We start from the raw sequence: 16,820 nt of genomic DNA, 5'->3' as shown, positions 1-16,820 counted from the left end.
TCACACGTGAGCTGACCACAAGCTACCGACAACGCGCGCGTGTGCACGTAACACGCCAATGACTACTTTAGGGAACAGAATCTGCATAGGCTGTGAATAACAAGTAATAAAGTTATAAATAACGTTCAGTAAGCTATCGTTTGAGAGTCGCGCTGAAAGAATGCTTTGCATGTGTGTGTGTTTTATCACCATGACGGCAGCCATGAGCCGCACTAGGAAGTGAAAATGAAACTGTGCGCACATCATTTAAAGAATCATATCGCATTTCACGGTTATGATTACGACAAGCATTTGATATTTTTTTTCTTTCATAGTGAACACATAGTTGTTGTGCATGAAAATAAATGTTTTACAGTGTCAGTATAGCTACTCTAGCTTATTTAATGTTGAATATAATGCAAGAAGAAATCTGATAATGACAGTCTAATTTTACCAGTGAAAACAAATGGTCTAATAATGCCATGAATGACAAATGACAAGCACATGTCTCAAACATAATAATTCAATTTTATAATTATGAATAGTTGTATTCTGATGTCATCATTTTACTGTGAATTAACAAACAGGACATTAGGCATTTTTAACAACAGTAGACCTACACATAGGCCTAATATTATTATTGTAGTTTTACCAAATCGTCACCTAAGAATTATAAAGTTCTATCTGAAATTTTTGACAAAATTGAATTATTGACATATTCTTATCAAATGACAACTTATTATTTACTTAAGACTTAAAAAAAAAAAAAAAAAAAAAAACAAGCGTTGCACACATACAGATTGCTATATGGATTGCAAAAACTTTGAAGCTCAATATCTTAAAATCATTCAAAACACAGACCGAACCTTACAATTCCAAGGTGACGATATGTTTGAGAATTAACAATAATAATAGCCTACTCATATAAACCTTTATTTTGCATCTAAAGAATCGTGAGAAAGAATCGTGATCTTGATTTTAAGCAACAACAAAAAAAAATCGTGATTCACATTTTAGCCAGAAATGTGCAGCCCTAGTTGCCAGACAGACTGATCTGTGTATTTCAGAAACTGCTGATGTTCTGGGATTTTCTAGTACAGCTATATGTGGTTTTTACTGAGAATTGTTTGGAAAATTATCCGGCAGCAGTTCTGTGGGTGAAAGTTCCGTGATGATGTAAGAGGAGAATGACCAGAGTGGCTTGAGCCAATTTAGCAACATGAACTCAAATTACCACTTGTTACAATTAAGATCTGATAAAGCAGATGAGCTACATCAGCAGGAATAACCACACTGGTGACACTCCAGTCAGCTGAGAACAGTAAACTGATGCTACAGTGAAGACAACGATGTAGCCAAGAGCAGAAATGTTTTTTTCCCTTTCAGATTGAAAAGGTTTCACGTTTACACATTTCCCAAATGATCCACATTTACACATCAATGAAAAAGGCCTAAAAGCTATATTACTGTTTCAATCTCCTTATCTTGATCTAGGAAAAATGGAGTTTGATATTTAAAGTGACAATTAAAATAAATTTATGTAGCCAGCTAGCTCTCTGCAACTTTCACATGGTTGCCCACTAAAGCTAAGCAGGGTCAGTACCTGGATGTATGACAACATGGGAAAGCTAGGTTGCTGCCGGAAGTGGTGTTAGTGAGGCACTCAACCTGCAGTCTGTGTGGGTCTTAATGCCCCAGTATAGTGAAGGGGACTCTATACTGCTCAGTTTGCGACGTCTATCGGATGAGAAATTAAACCGAGGTCCTGACTGTCTGTGGTCGTTAAAAATCCCAGAATGTCCTTCGTAAAAAGCAGGGGTTTAACCCCAGCATCCAGGCCAAATTTGCCCAGTGGCATCATGGCCTCCTAATAATTCCCATATCATAATTGGCTTTGTCACTCTGTCTCCTCTCCACCAATCAGCTGGTATGTAGTGTGTGGTCTGGCGCAATATGGCTGCCGTTGCTTCATCCAGGTGGATGCTGCACACTGGTGGTGAATGAGGAGATTCCACCCAAAAATGTGTGTAAAGTGCTTTGAGTATCCAGAAAAATGCCATATAAATGTAAGGAATTATTATTATATAGTGAGTGAAGTGTGAAGACGGCCGAAAGCAGATGTACCAAAAACTGTGAATTTACATACGCCTCCTAAGTGAAAAAAAAAGATATCAAAAATAAAAAAAAGGTATTCCAAAAATATATTATTTACAATGTATACAATATGGTTGAAACGAACACAACGATGGGGGGAGGCAGAGAGCTTGCAGAAGGATTGTGGGTGGCGCTAAATAAAAGAAAAGAACAACACCTAAACAATCTCTAACTCAACAAGAAAGAATTATAACTGACTAAATTAAATAAATAAATAAATAAATAAACAAAGGAAGAGGTCCTCTGCGTATCTATAATACTTCATCTATCTATCCAAAAGAACAAAGGGTGGTGCTCACCCCTAACCTAATGTATTTTACATTAGAGTAGTCCTACATGTGCAAAAAATGTCTGTCAAGTAACCTTCTTACTGGTCCGCTGCATCCAAGCCCAACATACACAATTACATATGCTAGGCCAGTATTTAGCACTGTTACCTTGCTAGTAAACATCAGTGTCTCTGTTTGACCTGCTATGTGTGTAAGACGTGTTTTCGCTTTCAGTTTCACTAAAGTAAATGTAAAGCAAGGGTCGGAAACCCTTGAGTAAAAACACTACATGTGTATCCAAAATTGTCATTTACAGTATGTTTGTTTTCATTTACACTTAATATACACTAACCTATACAATTTTATTAATTTTTGGTTGCAAACATTGTTGTGCAAATTGCTCCAATTCACACAGATGCAACTAAAAAGTGCAAAAAAGTTGCTTGAACTAACGAGTCTTGATTTTTGCTGGAACATTTGGATGGTGGGGTCAGAATTTGGTGAAAATATGAGTGCACGGACTCATGCTGCCTTGTATCTAGGGTGAGGAATTTATTCCTGGCACACTTTGGGCCTCTTGATGTCAACTGAGTATTCCAAGGCCCAGCTTAGTATTGTTGTTGATCATGTACATCCCTTTATGACTACATTGAACCTATTTATTTATGGTTGATAAAAAATGCTGGATTAATCTATGGTTATATCAAGCAGGATAATGCCACAAAGCTAAAATCATCTCAAACTGTTTTTTTGAACATGTCTATGAACTCAAATGGCTCCACAGTCACCAGAACTCACTCCAGTAGAGCACCTGTGGGATTTGGTGGAATGGGACATTCACATCCTGGATGCGCAGTCGATAAATGTGCAGCAACTGTCTAAAGCTGTCATGTCAAAACGGACCAAATTCTCTGATGAATATCTCCAGCACTATGTTGAATCAATGCCATGAAGAATTAAGACAATTCTGAAGGCTAACACTGAGAGTGCATCTGCTTAAAGATTTCACGCACAATGCCTCACTCTGTGACTTCACGTTGCCAATTTGGAGCAACAGACACCAAACAACAGCAGTAGACGCTTAATTGGGTTTTCTTGTTTAAATTCATCACCCCTGTTGGCGTCTGATGGTGTTTGTTCCTGCTTCTGGATCAGTGTTTGGCAGGTCTTGGAAAGTCTGAGAAGTGACAATGTAATCTGGTGATTGTCCAAGTTGGTCAGCATCTGTCAGTGTTATGTGAATCAGCCTTCAAAGGGATAGTTCACACAAAAATTAATATCTGTGATCATTTTAAACCTTTTTCAGCTCTGTTGAAGATGGAAACCAATAGCCATTGACTTCCATAGTATTTTCCTTCCTACTATTAACATCGGTGACTACTTCCAAAATTCTTCAACACCTTGTTTTGTGAAAATTTGATCTTCACAAAAGTTTGGAACTCCAATTTACAGAGTAAATGGTGAGTAAAATGTCATTCATGGGTAAACTATGCCTTTAAAACTACCAAAAGCGTCGGCGCCAATAGCCTTGTGGTTAGTGAGTCGACACATGGCACCGAGGTGTTCACGGCAACCTTGTACCTGACTCGAGGTTTGCCGACCCTATCCCTATGTCTGCTCCCAGGGTTTCTGCAGATATCATGTCAAATTTAAGACTTTTTAGGACCATTAAGTAATAAATTTGAGACCTATATCACAATATCAAAAACACGCATATACATAAAGAGAAAATGCAAATGTACAAAATTAGTGGTAAAATAAATGTATCTAAATTGAAGAGTACTAAAGACATGTTAGATGCACCACTATACTACAGAAAAAACAAACATCTTAAGTCTGATTTATAATTTCGCCCGGCGCCACATCGCGCACCTCATGAAACGGACGAGGCTTTTATACTTGACGAGTTCGCCATTGAGATATTCTTTAAAATGACAGGGGGCGGTCAAAAGAAACAGACAGTAAAATCAGACGAATAAACAGAGAATTAGAAAGTTTTCGAAACTCGGTCATATCATTGAAGATTTTTAAACTAATTGTTTTTTATTCTTTTTTTATAATGATTATAAAGATTTTTATAACCATTCAAGATTTTTTAAAAATCAAACTTTGATGCATCACTTGCTTTTGTTCATATCTCGGACAGTTCTACCTATTAAAGTTAAATAATAATGACAACAGAACATGGGTTGCTCTACAATTATATTTTTTATTATGGCAAGAATAAAAGCAAAAAAAAGTACACTTACTAAAAAATACTGACTTTATTTTTTTTTATTTTGCCCACTCAATTCACACATTACTGTCTGGCTAGTTTCTGTTCTACTTACAAGCTAAAAAGGCAATAATGGTCCAACATTCCTCACCATTATCACCAATAAAGCCTAGAAATTGGGCATCAGTATATTGTAAACCGATAGATTAATATATTCCTTTCCAGTTATAAAAGACATAGTTTGTTACTTAATTTTAGTTTGCAACTTGTAAACTGTTTTAAATTCAAAATTGTAACATATACATCAGTGTAAAACCTATGAAATCATTCATAAACATTCTTTAATGTTAAAACCACCTGGGTCCGCACTTTTGCATGGCCACTTTTTTTGTTTAACAAACTCGTCCCTCAGGTTTTTCCAAACTTCAACAAAACCTTTCCTCCTTTCCCACTGCTGTTGCAATTTCAGCTAAGAACTATTAGTCATCTGGTTCTCCCTATGATCACGCATGGACAGACCATAAAGATGTCTGTACAGTCATACCTGTTTAAGACGAAATCTCTTCAAAGTGTTTCATATGCAACTCAAATCAAACGCGGCCCCGCGCAAACTGTTCACCTGAGTTTTAAATAATTTCGTGAGCTCCCAAAGCGAACCTCTGAGTCTACAAACACAGCGATGACATCACATTCGCCGCGTGCACTCAGTTCAATAACAGAAAGCGGATTGGCTATTGCATGTTGGTCTCATTTGTAGTTGTAATACTGCAAATTACATTTGGACTAGTGAAATAAAGAACTACAACACCACGAAAACCAAGCAAAAACAACAAAAAGAATTTAAATGAGCATTAGCATTAGATTACAGCGAATTTAAGACTTTAAGGCCTAAAATTTCCTCCGTTCTTTAGACTTTAAGACCCCGCGGAAACCCTGTGCTCCCCATACTTTCCTGTCTCGAAATCTCCACTGTCCTATCACAAAAAAGGTGAAAACCCCTAAAAAATAATTATTTAAAAGGAAAAAAAACTAACAAAAGCCATCACAAAATGCATAGATGCCAACATGGATGACAGACAGCTTCACTGGCGTCCACATCCTCTACCATTGCGACTCGATGTTCTACAGTCACCGGCGTGTTGCTGAATGCATCTCAGTGGTTGATTAGTGTGGTAATGAGTGCAGAGGGGCTTGAGGGACATGCCGGGCAGCCGTGTGGCTTAAATGATTGTGGTAATTGAGTGGATAGTGACAGCTTTGCAATGGCCTAATTAAGGCTCACTGGATTGCGGCCAAGATTTTACCGTCAACGCCGCACTTTTAACAACCGAACCGAGACGAAAAATGGAGCTGAAATGCAAATAAAACCAAACCATCTGTTGTGATGGAATGTCACCACGCAAGCTAAGGAGTTTGGGAGATGTTTTCTTTCATGTTATATATCGAGCGGTCACATTAAAAAGCTTCACACGCTGCTTGGTAGTCACTTATAAGCGTTCCTTTAAGACTATATGCTAATGCAAACTTTTCTGATTAGCCAACATCTTTGAATGAGAATTGAGGAAAAGCACCACCGACAAACCATAAAATGAAACCATCTGTTGTGAAGGTATGTCAACATGCAAGCAAAGTAGTTTGGGACATGTTTTATATGACATTACCTTGAGTGATTGTGCTAAAAAGCGCCGGAAACAGATGGGAAATTTTTTAGTTTTCTTCCTGAGGGCCACTCGCGCTAGTTATAGTTCTTGCCAATGCAATCATGGAAATAAAACTAGAGCATCTGTTTGGAAGGTATGTTAACATGCAAGCAAAGGAGTTTAAGGCTGCACAATTTACTGGCGGATTGTGTTAAAAAGAAGACTACACTGTACGCTAGGACTAAACGACATTGGAAAAAAAATATTGAGATATTTCAGTGGTGTTCATTGCGATATGAATACAATTTCAGCAGATGACTTGAAAAGCTCCATTTTTAAATGCTTTGTGATTTTGGATTGATTGGGATGATTCCATAGGGGGTTAATCTGCACGAAATGTAATACACAAATTCAGAGATGGGAAGTAACGAAGTACAAATACTTCATTACTGTGCTTAAGCAGATTTTTCTGGTATTAGTACTTTACTCCACTATTTATTTTTTTCTGACAAAATTTTACTTCTTACATTTTTACACAAATATCTGTACTTTCTACTCCTTACATTTTTAAATCAGGCTTGTTACTTTCGTTTTCATGTGTTTGATGGCGCGATCTATATTATTTCTTGTCATTGTGCAATTTGAGTGCTTTTTTTGATGCAGTCAGTCTTTTTTCGTCATTGCGCACCTGCGTACTGCAGTGCCCGGCTTTTTCAACCAAGGCAATCACGCACGGTATAGGCTAGTTTATGAAGATTACTTTGAGAAAGGCAAAAATGACTACACAGATGAGACCGAGGGAGATGGCGAATTTAACATGATTTAATATGTTCAAGTATCTCGTGATTTTGTTCACGAGTGAGGGAAGGATGGAACGTGAGACTGACAGGCAGATTGGTGCAGTGGCAACAGTAATGCTGTCGATGTACAGTATCAGCCCATTGTGGTAAAGAAGGAGCTGAGCCGAAAGGAAAAGCTTTCGATTTACCGGTCGATCTATGTTCCTTTATAAGGCGCACCCTTATAGATAGGGTGAGGAGCTCTGTCACCCGGGAGAAGCTCAGAGTAGAGCCGCTGCTCCTCCACATCGTGAGAAGTCAGCTGAGGTGGCTCGGGCATCTGTTTTTGGATGCCTCCTGGACACCTACCTAGGGAGGTGTTCCAGGCATGTCCCATCAGGAGGAGGCCCGAGGCAAGACCCAGGCCACACTGGAGGCCTCTCTCGGCTGGCCTGGAAACGCCTCGGTATCCCCGCAGAGGAGCTGGAGGAAGTGTCTGGGGAGAGGGAAGTCTGGGGTTCTCTCCCAAGACTGCTGCCCCTGTGACACGGCCCAGGAAAAGTGGTGGAAAATGAATGAATGAATGATGATGCCCTGTTTACACAGTAATAAGACACATTTTGCTCGATCAGATCACAGGTAAACAAGAGAGTAACATTCCAGTTATAAAGTTATAAGTTAAAAATATGCCATATAAATGCTTAAGGTTAACAGTCTTGTGTCCACTTCCGATCATACTGCAAAAAAGTGATTTTTTGTAAAGAATTGTACATTTAGTTCTAAAACAATCAAATACTTTATAAAAACTATATGCATTGAGATTTATTTCCTTTATGTTCGCTAAGTTTATATTTCTTAATACAGAATTTATGCTGTTTAACATTTTTTTCATTGATTTTTTTATTGACTATATGATTTTACATTATGTATGAGAGCTGCTAAAGCAAAATAAAAAAAACTATTTGCAGTCAAATACGATAAGTATTTATTGTAGCAAAAGAAAATATATTTTCAATATTTCAACAAAAAAAATATTCAAATATAAAATTTAAAAAATTCTAAATATTTTGAACAGAATTCAGTGTAAAATATAAGACATTATTTATAAAGATATACAGGCCAACAGAATTATTTTTAGAGTGTATGAACATAAATGGCAGTTGTTTTTGATCTAACAGCCGCAAAACTACATGCTGAATGTTGTGAGTTTGCGACAGGATGATGATACATGGGGAAAACCAGATATTTACCTACCTAATAAAACTAAAACATGTAGTAGTAACTGGGTACTTCTTTAAGTACATTTTTGAGGCCGTGCTTCTTTACTTTTACTTGAGAACAAAAGTGTAATCAGTACTTCAACTTTTACCACAGTCATTTTAAACACGAGTATCTTTACTTCTACTTGAGTAAAGGATGTGTACTTTTTCTGCACAAATTACAAGCATCAAAAATACAATAGAACACAAACACAAATAAAATAAACGACTCTTTTCGGTTTTCTAGATAGTGAAAAAAGTATTCAGGAACAGAAATTAAACAAAAATAAAATATCTCCATATAGTATTGCATTAATATTTAAATGTTAAAAGTTCTGTGCTTGAATGCTTTAAACACTCTTGATATGTATTATGCTGCTCAACTATAATCCTGAGAGATTACTATTGCAGCTGCGCATTTTGCAGATTGTAATTCAGGTTATGAAACAACATATTACGAAGCCCTACTATATGCTAATGAACACTACTCTGATTGGCTAACCTCACTGAACGTGAAACAAGCAGCAGCACTGAAAACAGGTTTCTAAATACTCAACAGATACGACATGGTTATACGCCAAATTGCTTTGTCATTACCACTGCCTTTTTTTTAAAAAAGCATGCTGCTTTAACATCTGACACAGTAAAATGAAAGCTGCAACATTGTCAGCAATTTATAACAACACTCTTCATAGGCCTACTACAGCTGCATGAACGACAGGTTTGCATGTTAGCATGTTGTAACACCATAAGCTCCATCTACTGAGCTTAAATATTATATGATTGATGTTACATGGGATGTTTTAAATTCAGTTAAATTAGTTAAATTAGTATTAAGATTTATTATTTATTAGTTAATGCTTGCATATTTTAAAAATATAATAATAATAATAATTTAATTGAATATAGAAGAAAAAAGCCACAAATGACACTTTCCACTTCAAATTTGAACTTGATCAAAATGTGTTTCACAACGCAAATGTTATCCCATCACTATTATGCTAAAAATTGGATTTAAAATTAGACAATTAAATTGTTATTAAAATTAGAAAAACCTCCTATCATATTCAGTATAACTCATTTCTAGTTATTTTTAAATAATTTTTTTTCTCTTTCCCTTGTACAAGTGAACGGTTTCATGGTATCAGCAGGATCAGCAGGATAGCGCTACTTCTCATACTTAAAGCAAAGAAGGTCGATGTGCTCCAGATAGGCCAGCCCAGTGACCAGATATGAACATTATTGAGCATGTCTGGGGTAAGATGAAGGAGGAGGCATTAAAGATGAATTCAAAGAATCTTGATGAAGTCTGGGAGTCCTGCAAGAACGCTTTCTTTGCCATTCCAGATGACTTTATCAATACGTTATTTAAGTCATTGCAGAGATGTATAGATGCAGTCCTCCAAGCTCATGGGAGTCATACACAATATTAAATCTTTTTCCACTGCACCATGACTTTATATTCTATACTGTACATTATTTCTGTTAAGTGGCAAGACTTGTCCAAGCAAAGTCAGACCTTACTGTCCTAATTAAAATCAAGGCATGATCATATTTAATTCAGGTAAAATAAGCGTAATCTAGAGGCCTTTGCCTTTCATAGAAGGCATTTCTGATACCAAATGATCAAGCTTTACGAACAACAACTTCTAGTTGGATAGGAAATAAGACTTTTGTCAGGTACACTCTCCGAAATAAAGGTACGCTAGCTGTCACTGGGGTGGTACCTTTTCAAAAGGTACACATTTGTACTTAAAGGGTCCATATTGGTACCTCAAAAGCACATATTAGTACCTAACAATTTTAAGAAGAACACTTTTGTACTTTTTAGGTACAAATATGTACCCTTGAGGTATTAATATGGACCTTTAAAGTACAAACTTGTATCTTTCGAAAAGGTATCACCCCAGTGACAGCTTGCGTACCTTTATTTCTGAGAGTATAGTATATGCATGTATGTACCATAATTTGAATCAAATGTTTGATCTTAAAAGAGAAATTTAAAAAACATATCAAATGCAGAGAAAGAAAAAAGAAAATAAACTGCTAACATTTTTAAACAGTAACATTAAAGCAAGAACTGCTAGAGAAATTGAATAAAGCAGTCAAATGTAAAACAAATAAGTAAACAAAACTACATTGTCTTCACTGCATGAATTATTATTAGTAAAGACGCTGCAGTGATTTAGTAAAGACAGAGTGATTTTCTCCTTTTATGCTGTAGTTTGATTGACACTGAATTATACAGAGGGCAGCAGTCACTTAAAAAGCTTTAAAAGAGCCCAACTAATGTTTCCTCGGCTGTTTACATTCATCTAAGCCTTTGTGAATGTGTTTACCAGGATATTTGCCAAGATGAGCATTTGGACATAATTGTGTGCATTTGACCATTCAAGTGCAAGACAGCGCTGTAGCGAGAGTATCACACGCTGAGCTTTTGGTTCATGCTTCAGATGTGTGTCAGACAGTGGGAGAAGCAGCAGCAGAGACTTCCAAGGCTGTCGTGATTAAACATTTATTTTAATATCATTCCTTTATAATGTGCAGCATCTTTAAGTAGTCCTGGAGTATTAAAATGAACATTCTTGTTTTGAAGAACGTCTAACATCCATGGATTTTTTTTCATTCCACAAAAGGTTCTTTCACGAGTTCACAATCACAGATATTTGACTGAATAGAATATGAGTATTTGGCAGGCTTTCCGTGGAGAGGGCTCTGAGCTCGGACAGATACCCTAACTCGTGTTATTCCCCTTATCAGAAAAGAGAGAGAGAATGGGGTCCGAGTAGTGTCTAGCCCGGCTCCCGGTTCATCTCCTGATGAAGAAAACTGCATGTCGAAGACAGAAGACGGACCAACGAAGAGGTATACTTTAGGCTTGAGGGTTTTAAGACGGTCCAAACAACAAAGTCATTTCTAGAGCTGAAATTGGCTGTATAAATGCTAAAGATGCTTTAAAGTCTCCCTCTGTCTTTCTGTCGCCCTCAGCTCATCCTCCCCTCAGTCCAGTCGTCTTTTTCACTCGGTCTCTCCCCTGAGTGTGATAATCAGCACCGCTGGATGGGCTGATGGGGGAGGAGGCAGATCGAGATGCCCCTGCACCCCTGCGGTGGTTTATCAGCCTGAGTGTGTCAGCGCCGCAGGAGGACAAACCTGTCAGAGCTGAAAGGGTGAGAGCGGGAGGGAGCTTGAAGGAGAGCGGAGGTGTCAGTGTGTGACTGATTGCGGCCCTCCACTCGCAAGGCCAGCCCCCTGTCTCTGCACACAAATCACAGCACTTGCACACAGACAAAAAAAAAAAAAAAATCTCACACCAGTGCTTTCAGCATCGCTATTCAGTGGAGTGGAGTATTCAAAACTATAAATGTTGGACAATCAAGTCAAAAGAATAAATTTCTTTATGCAAACGTTGACCGTTTGAAATAAAAAATCATGCGCTCAATATAATAAAAGGAGTTTCCTTGTTCAGCGTCTGCACTTTTTGTCTCCAAAAGTTATAAGCTATTAAAAATGACTTGCCAATATGAAAATTCATTTTCATAATTTAAATTTAATTTACTTTGGAATATTTATTATAGTAAAAGAATATGTTTATATGCCAGATAGACAATTATTTGTATGATTGTCTAAACTGAAGACAGCATTCCAGAAAAAGAACCTCATACTAACTGTGAAACACAGAGGTGGAAGTGTCATGGTTTGGGGTTGCTTTGCTGCAACAGTACATGGTCAGCTTAGCATCATTGAATTTACCCTGAATTCTACAGTGTATCAGATGGGTGCTTGAGGAACACGTGAGACCATCTGTATGAAAATTAAAAATGAAATGAAACTGGACCATGCGACACGACAATGAACCAAAACATACCAGTAAATCAACCAAGAAAAAAAAAATTTAGAGTCCTGGAATGGCCAAGTCAAAGCCCAGATCTTAATCTCATTAAGGCGTACTCACACTATGCTATCCGAACTGTGCCCAGGCCTGATTGTCTGAGAAGTGTGAGTGCTCTGAATCGGGCTCAGGCACAGTTCAGTTGGCCGGCCCTGGTCTGGTTGGAAGAGGTGTGCTGGAGCATGGTTCGCTTGAGCTTTGGCAAGGTAGGCTTGTAGTGTGAGTGTATCTAAGCACGAAACTGAAGATGAGACGTGACTTTTAAGGGACTGTTTCATGTGTTTATTAATCATTCTTACTGTTTAATGAACGCAAACTGTCGTAGATTATTAAAGACGCAAACCCTTCACTGTACGACAGCTGCACCTTTAGCAAACCTCCTAATTCTTGCAGCACGATGACTTTATGATTGCTTATGAGCATCAAAAGTGGCTAATCTGTTTGGCGAAATATTTGACTGCGTGTCACTGCATCCCAAACGACTAAAACGATATAAAGAAATCTACACTGCGTTGAGCGAGAGCGCTTCTTACTGAACAGCGCATCTATGACGTAAGAATGCCCAGGCCCGAATGTAATGTGAGACAGGAGGGGGGGGGGGGGGGGGGGGGGGTGCTTCGGCCCGGTTCAAGGCAACTGTATTTAGTGGGAGTAAGCCCTAAGATGCTGTGGCATGACTTGAAATGAGCTGTACATGCAAGAAACCCCTCAAACATCTCACAGCTAAAATAATTCTTCTTTAAAGAGTAGGCTTACACTTTCCTACACTGGTAGATGGTTACAAGAAACGTCTCACTGCAGTTATTTCAGCCAAAGGGGGTAATACTAACTATTAAGGAGTAGGGTGTCTTTTTTCTCAGTTAGAATATGCATTTTTGCAGAATTACATTGAGAAGATCTTGGAAAGTGTTTTTTTTTTTTCAGTTTTAATTGTTTGGTTATATTACCATACCGTGATCTTTCTGCATTGTTAAAATAGAGATGGAATAACCATATAGTAAAAAACCTAACAAAACACCCAGGATTTTATAGGGTGTCCTAATTTTATTACATGACTGTATATGGAGTGTGTATGCGTGTACTGTATATGGAGTTCTTTGCTAAGGCAGTGAATTTAAAGTAAAATGTTGTAAACATTGACCAGCATATTATGAATCATTGTACAACCGCAGCTAAGTTTCCATCCATCTATTTTTAAGTGCACTTGAAAATTGCTTCGATGCTAAGATTGGTAAACATGAACACATCTGAGTAGTGTCAACTTTTTATCCGATAAAAAAAGTGCATAAACTATGATGGAAACACATTTACCAAATAAATGCCAGCATGTGCATCAAAAAGAAACCATGGAATCATTACTATCAGGTTACCATTGAGACACATCGCCGTGCTGCTGTGTTCGCACAAGTTTAAAATCCTCCAGATTACCAGCAGGGTTAATGGTTGAAATAGACAGGGCAAGAGACTGCACTGCTATCCACTGTGTCTGCATTCAGACCCGACCCGGTGATTGAGGAGGAGAGAAGTCCTCCTCATTTATAGTGTTCATATTAACACGATTATCTTTATGATGATATAACAAATTGTGGTTATGTGTATACGAAATTACAAATGACAAATGTAGCAGGGCATTAAATTACTTACTGTTTATTTCTTTGCATTTTAACTTTGTTAATTATAAAATCATGGGTCTCCTCACGGTTTGTGTCTCAATTTATGAGCCAACTAACAGTTGTTCACTCCACTCTTTTCTCTCTGCACTGTTGGCCACGCCCACTCTTCCCTCTGCTCACAGCACTCTACGCCCATCTTGGAGCATTTTTTTAAAATTCCGACTTTAACTGAAAGAGGGGGGTATCATGGCCCTTTAAAACAGTGATTTTGTTTTAATAGATCACTTGTTATCAAAAACGTGATGGGACTACATTAATGGACAAACTAGTAGACTGACCACATTGTAAAACATTGTGTTGTTGGGTAATGTTGATTTGGTCATTCTAAAACCCCTTAAGCAAGTTTGTCATAAAAAAAGGCCACCGGACCTTCTTTGCACTTTGTTTCCATCCTCTGAGCTGCAAGTAATGCATTAATCTTTTTGATATATGACACCAGGTAATCATGGAAGTGACGATTTTGACTGATTAGATGAAAATGGTGCTTTTATTTGCAAATGTTTTATGCGACAATCCAGTTTGCACATATGGCTAATTCACATCTTTGGATAGAAACACAGGTAGTAAATTACCACCAAACTTCCATTTTCGGGAGAACTATCCCTTTTTTTATCCCTTATTTTTCTATAACACTCACATAACACACTTCTCTGTTGTTTATGAATCATTCTGCCGTTTTATTTCTGTGCTACAAAAGCAGGCCGTCACATCAGCAGTTCCCGAAGACCCCTTTCCTCTCTCTCTCAGCTAAAAATACAGAGTGCTTTTTTTGCGGCAGTAAAGCATTGGAGTTTGGATGTGGGTTAGTGCTGCGCTCATGCATGGCACTGCTGACCACTGCTTCTGCCGTCCTGAAGCTCAGACGTGCTGTGAACGGCCTTAATTAATGGAAAAAGTGTGCTGGAGGTGAGCGAGGCGGGGGGATGATTTATTCCAGTGTCACCTTGACCCCTGACGCAGAGATACAGCTCAATTAAACAGGATTGGCCCCACGGCACCGCTTTCATCTACTGGCCGGGAGCTCTGCAAAACACGCACACACACAGGGATGATTCCCTCTGTCCAATAACAGCCATATGAAGCGCTTTTCGCCTCCCTCCGCCACCGAAAAAATGATAATGACCTGAACCAAAATAAACCGAAGGAGGACATGAAAAATAAACGCTACAGGCTGGACTGGATCTTTTCTGTGGTTCCTAATTGCCGTTCTAGGCCTCTGTTTCCAAAGCACTTTAAATCATTATCTGGCGATCTATAAAGCTGGCCCTCCGAGCAGCGGTTGAACATGAAACAGAGTCAACACGAAACAGGCTTCACAACCTGTTTGATTTCCATAGTATGACATGTTTGCAAGTGAAATACGATATTCAATGATTTAAGCTGATTGATTTTTTCTTCTTTGTGCCCTTTCTGCTGTAGGCAACTTTTCACAAGTGACTCCTTCATCTACATGTAAATCATGTAGCTATATTAGATTACTTCATTGGTGCTGTGTCACACACACATATATTTTCATTTATTAAAAAACAAATATAAAAAAAAAAAATAATAAAATAAATAAATAAATAAATACAGTGCATCCGGAGAGTGTTCATAGTGCTTCACTTTTTTCACATTTTTTTTTTTACAGTCTTATTCCAAAATAGACTGAATTCATTTATTTCCTCAAAATTCTACACACAACTTTATATATTAGGTATATTAACGGCCGCCCAAATATATTTGGTGGTGACACATGAATAATACTATTATCCTTCTTTCACACTTTTTGTATCTGTCCAAGAAAGCCAAGCACTCGCGATCGATAAACCGGTAGAAAATCTTCTCTTGCTCTGCACATTTCCTACTGCTGGTTCTGTGTGTGCGAGAACTGTCAACACTCACATGCTCTGCAGACCCACAGAGACGCATTTTTTGCACCAAAATGTGTTCAAACGTAGTTTCTGAATATCCTAAAATGTCCAGGATTCGGTATTACTTTCAGCTTTTAGAGTTGCCGTTATCTGTATGCGTTTTTGCTTGACCTTTTCGCTGCTGATTGCGCGCCCACAGCCGCATGATTAATCATTTAATAAACGATTCAGATAAACTTAGCTTCAAAATATTTGTACATCATTAGAATTGGCTAGCCAACTAATTTGCCTTATTTAAATGATCTACACATTTTTATTCTAGTAAGTATTATAATTTTTAGAAATAATGTCTACTTTTATAACTTTTTTCTGTTATTTATTTCTCATTGGCTGTTTATTTTAATAATTTAATGATGTTAATATATTACATACTTTATACATATCTAAAATGTTTTGACAATGCTGTACTATATTATGCTTTAATGGCATGACATTGTAAATGTCATGCCAATAAAGCAACTTATCGGCCCTAAATAGCATAAATAGCATAAAAGTAAGAGAAATAGCGGATTTCTTTTATTTCAACAGCCTTTTTTAAATAACTTTAACCCATTGAAAAGAAAATTGTATAACAGTGTTATAATAAATAAAAAAATATTGTTAAAAATCACTTTATTTTTTTGTTTGTCGCATGTAGTTAACCATTTATGTGCTAAGGGTAAAAGTTGTGTTTATAAAGTATATTTTAAACCTGTGGGAAGCACTGACACTTATGTTTATTTTATTTTAAAGAGATCAGATATTTTGTTTAAATATTTTTGTTTTTGACTATTAAAACGATTTGCCTTAGTAATGTTGGTTAATTAAAATAAACTGGTTAAATAAAAAAAATTCTAAAAATCCTAAATGTATTGTTAAAAATATTCAATAGTTATCAATACCGAATGATATGAAACATGATATCGTGATAAATTTTTTTTTGCAATATCACCCAGACTTAGTTTCATTCATTACAATTCATTTATTAATTCAAACAGGTCAAATTTAAGCACACAATTATGAACATATGAATATGAATACAATTAATGATAAATAAATAAAGCAATT

General features: G+C 37.2%; 1 protein-coding gene across 2 annotated transcripts in view; it reads right to left on the bottom strand.

Annotated features, from left to right (window-relative positions):
• shdb (Src homology 2 domain containing transforming protein D, b) overlaps window positions 1-16,820 on the bottom strand; it is a 65,930-nt gene that overhangs the window by 25,462 nt on the left and 23,648 nt on the right. The gene's annotated exons all lie outside the window — the stretch shown is intronic.

Source organism: Danio aesculapii, chromosome 22, assembly GCF_903798145.1.
Source record: "Danio aesculapii chromosome 22, fDanAes4.1, whole genome shotgun sequence".
NCBI classification, from domain to species: Eukaryota; Metazoa; Chordata; class Actinopteri; order Cypriniformes; family Danionidae; genus Danio; species Danio aesculapii.
This window is presented reverse-complemented; position numbering and strand designations above follow the sequence as displayed.